Here is a 12,025-nt window from a genome sequence, read left to right as displayed (position 1 = left end):
GTTAGCCTTGATTTTGACTTTTCTGATGGTGATGATGGCCACATAGAGAAAATGGACTTCTGCAGCAGGTCCCTTATGTGATGGCTATTCTTGTTGTCAACTTGACTGCATCTAAGAATTAACTGAAGTGCAAAATTGAAAGGCACACCTGAAAGGGAATTTTGTTAATTAGAAGTAGGGATATCTATTTCGAATCCAGATCTTTGAGACAGGAAGACACTCCTGTAGTCTAGATATTTGAGTTAGGAAAAAAATGGGCCCTTAATCCAGACCTTGAGTCAGGAGGACACACTTTTACTCTGGGCCAGACATTAAACTTGACTCCTACAGAAGGACATAGAAGAACAGTGCTTTTGCTCTTTGCCTGCTTGTTCTCATCTCACTGGCAAGCACATTCCTTCCCTGGCATTAGAGCCTACTTCCTATTCCAGCATATACTGAGATCAGCTGAGACATCCAGCCTCCAGGACTCAGCAACATCTGGATTCTTGGAGTTTCTGTTCATAGCCAGCAATTGTTGGATTAACTTGATCAGACTGTAAATCCTTCTAAAAAGTCGCGCGCGTGTGTGTGTGTGTGTGTGTGTGTGTGTGTGTGTGTGTGTGCAGGCATATGTATATGTGTGTGTGCATGTTCATGTGCATGCTGTGTACATGTGTGTATATGCCTATGTTTGTGTGTCTGTGTATATGTATTATGTGAGAGAGAGTGAGAGAGAATGAGAGAATGACAGAAAGCTAAAGAGAGAAAATGTTCACAGTCCATAGTAATACATTTCAGAGATGAGTGTCAGTCCTTTTTGTTTATAAAAGATGTTACGATGTTATGGATTGAGGGGCTGGAAAGGAGACTCCGCGGTTAATAGCACATGTTGCTCTTGCAGGGGGACCCTAATCATCTTTTCCTCCAGGTCCATGCAATCCAATACCCTCTTTCTACTTCAGAGGGCACTAGATATGCATGTAGTACATTCAATACATGTAGGTAAAACATTCGTGCATATAGAAAAATAATCATTCAATTAAAAAAAGATATAATGCTTTGGATACTGTTTCCCACCGACTCATGTAGTGAGTACTGGTTCTCTGCTGATGGTGCTTTTGGGGGACAACCTGGAGAACTGCCTACGATGTAGTTGCAAGAAGTAGGTTATTGAATATATGCATAAAAATGTACATTCTGTTCCCAGTATTCTCTTTGCTCTCTGCTTTTTATACAGCTGTCTTCTACACATTCATGAAGTCCAATCATTTTGACCCAGATGTATTTCTTCAAAGATCTGTGGCATTGTTTGAAACTAACAAACTCAGATATACCACAGTATGTGGCATAGGCCTTCAAACTTGAACATCTGAAGCCACAGAGATCCTGATTTCATTACTGATGCTTACATAGAACAACTTCCTTATTTAGAGTGGCACTCTCATTCTAGGCCCCCGACTCAAGAGTGAGCTTGAAGGGAGATCTCAGATACAAACTCTTTTTCGTTGCACCCCAATAGCTCAATATTTGTTCAGTTTGTTTCCCGTCTTCACTCTCCATCACTATGGGATGGGAATTCAACTTTAAAAGGAGATGAGATGAAGAAATTGTGGCTATTAGTCTGAGGCATAGCCACTAGAGGTTGCCTTTTCCTCATTCCCTGCTGGTGGGTGTTATATCCATTTTACCCAAGTCTGGCTGGGCAACTCTCTAACTAAAGTTTCTTTAATGCAGGATTTCAGATAGAGAGCAATAAACAACTGGACATGACTTCACCGAGGTAGCTTTATCTAATGAATCATGACCGTGTGTTGTTCCAAGGGCATCTCGGTTTGAATATTTCCTATGCTAGAAATTTATTATTAGAGTAACTAACAGTTATTAACTGTGCTACCCAGACACAAGACTGTTTTTCCCATAAATCCTCTCTTCTTTAATTTGGAGACTTATCTAAATTATTCAAAGTTGGATCCCCTTTCTCTTCTTTTGTTTGAAGTGCCAAGCCGTGAACATGACTGTGACACTCTTCAACTGTTTGCAGCCTCTATCACTGACCACATGGGTCTACATAAGTAAATTAAATTACTTGTGCCTATATCTTTCAGAGAAAAGACAATATTTATGTGTTCTGCTAATTTTCATTGCAACTAATTTTGCTGCATCTAAAGTACTTGGAAAATGCTCTGTAGTTAACTTAGTGATATAATCATCCAGTCTAGAGAAAAGACCATTTCAGTCTTTTCAGACCTGAAAATTTGGATTTCAGTTTCAACCCTGCCTGGAAGAAGGCATGATGGTTGTCTGTTTCAGGAATAAAATAATAAAGTGACTTCAATGTTTGATTAATGGTCTATTATGAGATAACACAATACTTGCAAAAGCACTTTGTAGATTTTATAGTTTTGTGAAAATATGTTTTTCTGGTCCATTTCCAGGGACTTCTTGGTATGGTCAATGAAAAGAACAGAATTAGTTTCAAAGGGAATTTTCTGATTTTATTTGTCTTCTTGAAATATAATATATGTGATGGTGCTTTCTAGATTTGAAATGGCTGTTCCCTTTATAGTAAATAATGGAGATTACAAAACTGGAAAGTCTGTGTAAATGTAAGTTTACTTGTATTTTCACAGGTCTCTGGTTCTGCATGTCTCTGGTAAGAGGCTATGAATTTATTGTGTACTATTTTACAGTAATGAAGCAATTAATACCTTTCCTGAAACATTTAAAAATGTGGTATCTTCATTTTGTTTTGGATAAAGAGGAGACAGAAAAGTCTTCAGGGACGTAGAACCTTAAGGATTGGTAGTCAAAGGAATCACATCTGTCCTTACTTTCCCACAAAGCCCCTCAGTTTATCAGCTCTCAACTCTGAGAGAGACGAGTCTTTCAAAAGTGTTCAAAAGTGGTTTTGTTTTTTGTTGGAGCAATTGATTCCAAAGGGAATGTGGTCAAGAAATGTTCTCCTTTCCTTTGGCTTATAATTTTATTTTTTGACTGGAATATGAGAAGTAAAGGTTTGGAAATACACAGAAAACATTGTGTATACATTGATTTTCAATTAAAAATTTTGATTTTAGCAAAACATTAAAAAATATTAGGCAAAAGGAGTTTTGTACAGAAATTAGTAAATTTTGTTCTTTCTTTTTAAAGTTAATATAATTTGATATCTGCTTCATGTTTTTACCCATTTTTTTTGTTTAATTGAAACCGTGTTTATGGCTTAGAAAGACTAGAATACTATTTTATATATCATTTGGCAAGATACTATCTTTCTGTGGAAGACATTTGACATGTCTCCAAGAAAATTCTGCTGTGTATCATAATTTTTCATGGTTTTGGTTTATTTTCTTTTATGGGCAGGCCATCGTTTAATTTCCTAAACACTTTTATTGGGCATTTAAGTAGTTTCCAGTATTTCATTGTGATAACAAAACCTGGCTTTGGGCAATGTTATTTAATCTATAAAACAAGGGCAGGAGAGCTTCCTGCACACATTTTATTTGAGGAGTGCATAAAATAAATCTTGAGAAAAATCACAATAATTTATATTGGTACAAAAATTTTTTAATGTCATTTAGGTTTTCAAACATTTCATCACATGACCTGAGCTTTCATAATTTATAATTTTTGTCTCTGCATCTATGCCTATGACAGCTCTTTCATATCATTTCAGTCTCTTTTTTTATTATACTTGTCTGAGGTTACTGGGCTCTGTTTTCAACAAATATGCATACATAGTTTTTCTGTGTCAGGCACAGTGCTCAATGCTAGATGTAGTCTGTGCCACACTAGAGCTAGCCTTCTTACATGAGGCATTCTTAGTGCATCAAATGAAGTAAAGAAAATGCTTAGAGAATGAACTTAATGAGGGGTTTAGTTTCTGAGAAAGCGTCCAGTTAAGGCCTTTCTAGAGAGATGGCATTCAAACTCGGATGTATGCAAGAGGAATAAAAAGACCTAAGAACCACATGGTCAGAGAAAGAAAAGGAGCTGTAGTAAAAATGTTGGTCGTGTGACAGATGGCTAGACAGGACTGGAGTTAGGAAGCAGTATACAGTGGGAGGTTCCATGCTGACAACAAAGAGCTTGGGTTGCAGTCATGGATGCTATTGACATCCCTTTAGTTCTTGTAAGCTGGAGTGTGAATGAATTCATGGTGCTTTTTTTTTTTTGATGAGACAAAATGATCTTTAAAACATCTTTGTTGATATGCCTCTTACCAACATAATTTTATCCGTTATGATACCTACACTTTAGTTTCAATGAAAAAGATGAATGACTTTAGAGACTACCATATGTATCATCCACCTTTGAATTTTGAAGGGAAAATCCCACTCAGTGTTCATGTATGAATGGGGAGTTTTACTTACCCTTTAGCTTTACATATTTTTTATATTTCCTATAAGCCTATTTTTATAAAAGCTACTGGTATTTGACTTAATTTTATGTTGCCTGACTTAGATATTTTTTTATATTGGATATGTGGAGATAAATCAGTCGGTAAATCTGTGCAAGTATGAGGACCTAAATTCAGATTCCCAGAAACACATGGAAATCCCAGGCACCAGGGTAAGTCTGAAGCCCAGAATAAAGAAATATCAAACCTGGAAATTCATTGTCTTTCCTCTGGAGCTTATGATGGAATCACTTGGGCTTTAGATTTGTCTCAAGCCCTCAGTGCTATTGCTCATACCACACACAATGTTTATAAGTTAGTTCCCATCTATGCCTATAGATTTCTGCAGAAAATACACCATGCTCCCAACATCTCCTACATCCTAAGATATCCATTGCAAATTGACTTTCACCTCCCCATCCTCATGAAATTACATTTTAGGACTCCTTGAAGAAAAACCTTGCCCGGTCTCAGGAACTTTCTAAAATCTTGGTATAGATCTCTATGACTCCATAGCTTGCATGTATACATGCTTGAAAAATCACATGCAGGATGCTCCCACATACTGCTGTCAGTATGTTTGACCTCAGTGACTTACCTCTCAATGACATGGGAACTTAATTCAACATTCCTGTAGGTGGTTATGAGCAGGACTCCCTCAGCAATGTTCTGAGTTCAGGCTCTTCCAGCCCACCTGGACTTCTATTTCTGGTTGTAGCTCTGATGGGTAGTTTCTTGAACTTACAGCACATGGTTTATTGTCTTAGGGCAAAAGGAGACTCTGTTGTTCTTTAATGCAGGTAATTTCTTAACAATTATAGTAGCTTTCTCTGTGCCTGCCTCCTCTGAAGCTGTTAAATTTTTCATGCTCAGTTTCTCCTAAAACTACTATTTTTTTCAATATATTTCTGCTATTCCTCCCTATAAATCTGAATAAGTACACAGTGGCCTGGATATTATACTATCTTGATTTTTCTCTGACTGACATTACTTTTGAATTGACTCTGACTTAAGTGTTCATGGCTTACATAATACAACCTGATTTTTTGCCAAAATTCTAATTACCTCTGCCCCAGGTCCTAATAGTGTTCTTATTTTCTCTGAAAATTCATGGTCACAATCTTCCAGTCCACATCTCTATTACTGTTCTGGGTTTCTGAATTCCTGCTAGAATGAACCATTATATTCTGCACATACACTCCCTCATTCTTTCAGTCCATATCTTCAGATTTCTTAACATTCCTTGTACAAATCAGTTCCAAAGTCCCATAAACCACATGGTCAGAGACACAGGAGTACCTTACTCCTCAGAATAAATTCTCTGAATTAGCTATTTTTTCACCAAATTTCCTGACAGAAGGAACATAAAGAAAGACATATTTATTATAGTCTCAGGCATGCATGAAAACTACAGTTCCTTTATATTGTTATTAGTGTTATTTATTTTATTATTAATTTTATTCAATTTACATTTATGTTTACATGTGTGAGTGCCTGCCTTCATGCATCTCTGTGCACCACATGCATGCCTGGTGTCCTCAGTGGCCAGAAGAAGGTATCAGATCCTTTAGAACTGGAATACAAATGTCTGTGAGCTGCAGTCGGGTGCTGGGAATCAAACTTGTCTCCTTTGAAAGAGAATTAATGCCCTTCACTACTGAACCATCTCTCCAGCATCTCATCCAGAAGACCTGATACCTCATTTGGCCTCTGTGGACACCAGGTTTGTCTTCTGACATCAGTTAAAGCTCTCTGGAGATTCACTCATACTCAGAGGTGTCTTTCTTAAATGACTCTAGATCCAGTCAAGTGGACAGTCCCACCATGTACATAATTATTCTGCCCCATGTACCTTTGAAGAACACTATTTAGACCATTTTCAAGTTTTATAAGCATCTTCATCTTAAAATTATCCTTACATCAAAGTGGGTTGAGTTTACTTCAAAATCACATCTGTGCTTTCTTCCTTTTAGTTAATCATTTAAAAATTTCTTTGTTGATTAAAATACATATTCAAGGACACATGTCTCTTCAGCTATTGAGAAACTAATTGTGGTTTATTTTGAGTCTCAAAATACGTCAGACTATTTTTAGCCCTCTGATTCCTAATAACATATTAATGAGCTGCATTTTGAAGCCCATTAAGAATTTGAAAGAATTATGAGCAATAAATTTCATGACTGAAGATATAGTTTTGGCTACAAATAATATAAAATATCTTGGGGTAAATCTAACCAAACAACTGAAAGATCTGTATGACAATAACTTTAAGTCTCTAGAGAAAGAAATCAAAGACCTCAGAAAATGGAGAAATCTCCCATCTCATGGATTGTCAGAATTAACAGTAAAAATGGCCATCCTACCAAAGGCAATCTACAGATTTAATGCAATCCCCATCAAAATTCCAACACAATTCTTCAAAGACATGGAAAGAACAATTCTCAAATTCATTTGAAAAGGAAACAAACAAAACAAAACAAAACAAAACAAAAAGAGAATAGGGAAAACAATTCTTAACCATAAAAGAACGACTGAGGGAATCACCATCCTTGACTTTGCTACAAGGCAATATTGATAAAAACTGCATGGTATTGGTAAAGAGAGAGATATTGATCAATGGAATGGAATTGAAGACCCAGAAATAAAACCACACACTTACATATACTTGATCTTTGACAAAGAAACCAAAATTATACAATGGAAAAAAGAAAAAATCTTTAATAAATGGTGCTTTCTGTATGTAGAAAAATGAAAACAGATCCGTATTTGTCACCATGCACAAAGCTCAAGTCCAAGTGGGTCAAGGACCTCAACATAAAACCAGATATAGTCAATCTAATAGAAAAGAAAGGGGGAAAGAGCCTTGAACTCATTGGCACCTGAGGAAATTTCTTAGAGAGAACTCCAATGGCTCATGCTGTAAGATCAAGAATTGTTAAATAGGATCTCATAAAACTGGAAAGCCTATGTAAGGCAAAGAACATAGTCAATAAGACAAATCAGCAACATACTGATTGGGTAAAAGAATCTTTACTAACCCCACATCTGATAGAGGGCAATATCCAAAATATATAAAGAGCTCAAGAAGCCAATAAAACAAACAATCCAATCAAAAACTGGGGTATAGGACTAAATTGAGAATTGGCAACAGAGGAATCTTGAATAGCTGAGAAACACCTAAAGAAATGTTCAAAGTTCTTAGTGATCAGAGAAATACAAATCAAAATGACTTTGAGATTCCACCTTACATCAGTCAGAATGGCTAAGATCAAGACTGTAGGTGACAATACTTGTTAGCATGGATGTCGAGAGAGGAACACTGCTCCATTGCTGGTGGGATTGCAAACTGGTACAACCATTTTGGAAATCAATCTGGAGGTTCCTCAGAAAATTGTAAAGAGATCTACCTAAAGACCCAGAAATACCACTCTTGGGAATATACCAAAAAGATAACCCACCATGCCACAAGAGCACATATTCCACTATGTTCATAGCAGCCTTATTTGTGATAGTCAGAAGCTGGAAAAAACCCAGATGTGCCATGACAGAAGAATGGATACAGAAAATGTGGTTCATTTCCCAATGGAATACTACTCAGCTATTAAGAATGAGGATACCCTTAGTTTTAAAGGCAAATGGATGGTACTAGAAAATATCATCCTGAGTGAGGTAACTCAGACCCAAAATGATATGCACAGTCTCACTAATAAGTGAATATTAGCCACAAAAAGTAGAGAATATGCAAGACCAGAGATACATTCCACAGAACTCAACAGGTCAACAAGCTGAAGGGCCCAAGTTAGAACACCTCAGTACCACTTGGGAGGTAGAAGAAAGCAACCACAAGGGGAGAGGGAAGGAGGGGCCTGGGAGGAAAGGGGAATGGGGATAGAAGGAGAGGGGAAAATGATCTAGTATTGGGTGGGGAAAAAGGACTCAGGGCCAGTGGAAAGAATGGAAACAGGAAACCTCAGGAGGAAGGAGGTTGGGAGGACCCTCCAGAATGTACCAAAGACTCTCAGGACTCAAAGTGGGGGAGCTAGATGAAATGCCCTACAGTAGAGAGAGGGAAGTTGTTGAGCCCAACTTCAGCATAAAGACAGAGCATCAAACTCTGACTGACAATTCTTTATGTCTGAAAGAACTGCAGGGCTGGAAAGGGAGAAGAACCTGAGTAAAAGAAGGTCCAACAAGAGGCCCAAAGTGGGATCCAGCTCAAGGGGAAGTCCAAAGATGTGACACTGTTACTGAGGCTATGGGGTGTTCAGAAAAAGGAACCTATCATGACTGCCCTCCAAAAGACCCAACAAGCAGCTGAAAGAGTCCGATGCAGATGTGTGCACCCAACCAATGAACAGAAAATGCTGATCTCTCTGGCTGAATTAGAGGAAAGTTGAAAGAAGCTAAGGAGGATGGTGACCCTGTAGGAGGACAAGCAGTTTCAGTTAACCTGGACCTCTGAGATCTCTCAGACACTGGATCACCAACCAAGCAGCTGAGGCCCTCAACACATACATAACAGAGGACTCCCGGGTTTGGGTTCAGTCAGAGAAGATGCACCTAACCCTCAAGAGACTGAGGCCCCAGGAAGTCTAGAAGTTTGATAGGGTGGGTGGGATGGGGACATCCTTGTGGAGATGGGGATGGGGTAGGGGAGGAGTATGGGATGTGGAACAAACAGAGGGTGGACTGGGAGGGGAATGAGTAAACAAACAAACAAATAATAGAAAAGAAGCAGTTGCATCTGACTTATTTACCACTGGACATTTGTGACCATTCATGGTGTCCAGCATCATGAAGACATTCAGTTCATTGCCTAAATGGAGCAAGAGTGATTCATCGATATTCTGTGTTTATTATATAAAATGATGTCTACAAGGAATAATTTCTCTGCTAAAATCTTACTACTTTTGTTGCAGATCAATGAAATGTGTCTGATACTCAATAACTTTTCAGAATGTTGCCACACAGTGTCCAAAGTTCTATGTCTCCTCTGTGTAGTCTGTTACAGGAACAGACTAGGGAACAGAAAGGAAAGGAGAAGATGCTACAATTAAGAATTTCCTAACAAATTGATTGCACTTAATATTTTTAAAAGTGTGTTCACACACAAAAAAGATAGAGAAAAATTCAACAAATCTTTAAAATTATATTCTTGGTTAGTGCATTATTTGATTCACATACACAGAGACACACAAAGGGAGTTATGTTTTCTTTGGTGTTCTAGAAGCAAGTAGGCTTCCATTTGTGAATACAATTAGTTTATACAATTGGGATTTATATAAGGACATTTCAAGTGAATGCAAATTTAAGTTAATATATGTACTATATAGAACATTTTAAATAGGTAATACATACATACATTTAACTTTCATAGGGTTAAAAATTGATAATTTGGCTGTTATCTAAGAATAGTCTAAGGATTATAACAACCTAAAGGACAGAAAAGTATGATTTTTTCTGGAAAAATAGCTGATTTCCTTGTCTATTTCTAGCACACTATGGCTGAGAAACATGGTTGTGACACTATGATTTTTGCAGTGTCCACCAGATGGCAGATCTAGAGCCTGGGATAACTTATTCCCTAGTACCTTTCAGATGGGCCCAATATGCCTGATTTTACACAAGTGACAGACCAATTATGCAGGAATGGATAATTAGCATTTTAAAAAAATTAACTTTAGTGTAAAAACTTGTAAATAAAAAACCACTACACATAGAAATTAACTGACTACATGTCTACATATCTCCATAAAGTTTTATGTATCGACAACAGCCATTGTGAAGCCAGGGTGCTTCACATTAAAATTTGAACTTTATTGGTCAAATATGTTTTAATGTATTTATCTACCACCCCGAACTAGAATGATTTAAAAACTGATTCATTGCTTTCTGTCTTTATTAGAATTCGTGTCACAGTAAGCTTTTAAAGATAACAGTTTCATATCACACTCTATTGGTTGTTAAATCTACAACAATCAGAACCTAGCTAATGCTGCTCAACTTCTCTCAGTTATCTCTAAATGGATATCCTTACAGAAGTGCAAGTCATGAATAGAGCTAGGATATGCACCGCAGTTCTCTAGTGCCTAGGCAAGCTGCTCTTCTACTATTTTAGTTGTCACATCCAAATATCAATCATTTCATATAAAGTTAGGGGAAGAGAGAATGGAAAGATGGCAGACGTGTGGCAACCAGAAAGTTTCTGCTTCTCCCTTAAACTAAACCAATGTAGCTTGTTGAAGTGAAGGATTGTAGTAAAAGTCTTTCAGTAATCAGGAGAAACCCCAGAAATATTTGACAGTGGAACAGGAAGAGAAGCAGTGCCTTAGTATTGAATGCTTAGCAGTTAATCAAGAGAAAAGAAAGCTCCTTCTTACTAGGAGGAAGAGAGTGTGGTTCACTTCTACACAAGCACAGTTCAGTACCAGGCAAACATCCTCTCTAAACTGACAAGACACTTTGGTTCTACAATGAGGAGACATTTCAGAAGTTCTTTATGTGTTCAGGTATTCAAAAGGCAAGTCATCTTAGGAGGCTATGGTGTCTGAGCATACTGTTAGGGAATTTGGTCCCTGTCTTTATCACTAAGATATAATGAAAGATACAATGACCTTTGTTCTGTACTTGCCCACTAGTTATCTCAGAAACTAAGACCATGGTAGTGACTGGTTCAGAGCTGCAAAGACATAATGTAGTTTGAGCACAGTCTACACTATATATTACCTTCCTATTATTATACCCATCCCCTTTTAGTCCCATAGAAAATTTTGCTTCTACTTTCATACCATATAAACATTCTTGATTTTTTAAAGACTAGTTTATTTTTAACTTTTGTAGATGAGTGTTTGACTGCATACACAGCTTTGTACTACATAACTAATGCTAGTAGAGTCTATAAGAGAATCCCCTGGAACTGGAGTTACAGGCAGTCATGAGTCATCATGTGAGACCTTGGAATGGAGCTCTGGTTCTCTTGAAGGGCAGTGTGTACTTCTAAATAGTTGAGCCCTCTTTCTACCCCTGACTTCCATTATTCTACATATTTATACAAAATATATTGTTCAGAAGTGTGATAGTATACAATATTTGTATTTCTAGAAATACATAATTTTATAATACAGCAATTTTGAGTTATATCCACTTTATTTAAAATGACAAATGTTAATTTATTTTGGATAAATATAATACCATTTGCATATAAACTTGTCTATATATGCCAATTTTTTTTATTGTTTGTGGACACCTAGGATAGTTACACAACTTAGCCATTGTAAATAGCACTTCAATAAAAACTAAAGTTCAAGCAGTCTTGTGCTGTATTGATTTAGGGTTTCTACAACTAATAAATGTTTTAATAAAGTAGATGGGTACAAGATTAATTTACAAAAATCTATAGTCTTCCTATATACAAATACAAAAAGAAGTGAAAAATAAAACAGGGAAACAGTACCTTCCACAATAGCTTCAAATAATATAAAATATCATAGGATAACTCTAAAGAAGCAAGTGAAAAGCATGCATAACAACATCACCAAGTTTTTGGAAAAAAACTCAAGATGTCAGAGTATGGAAAGATCTATGTTCATGAATCAGTAGGATTAACGTAGGAAAAATGATGATCCCATCAAAAGCAATCTACAGTTT

Source organism: Rattus norvegicus, chromosome 16, assembly GCF_036323735.1.
Source record: "Rattus norvegicus strain BN/NHsdMcwi chromosome 16, GRCr8, whole genome shotgun sequence".
Lineage (NCBI taxonomy): Eukaryota > Metazoa > Chordata > Mammalia > Rodentia > Muridae > Rattus > Rattus norvegicus.
Note: the sequence above shows the minus strand (reverse complement) of the source record.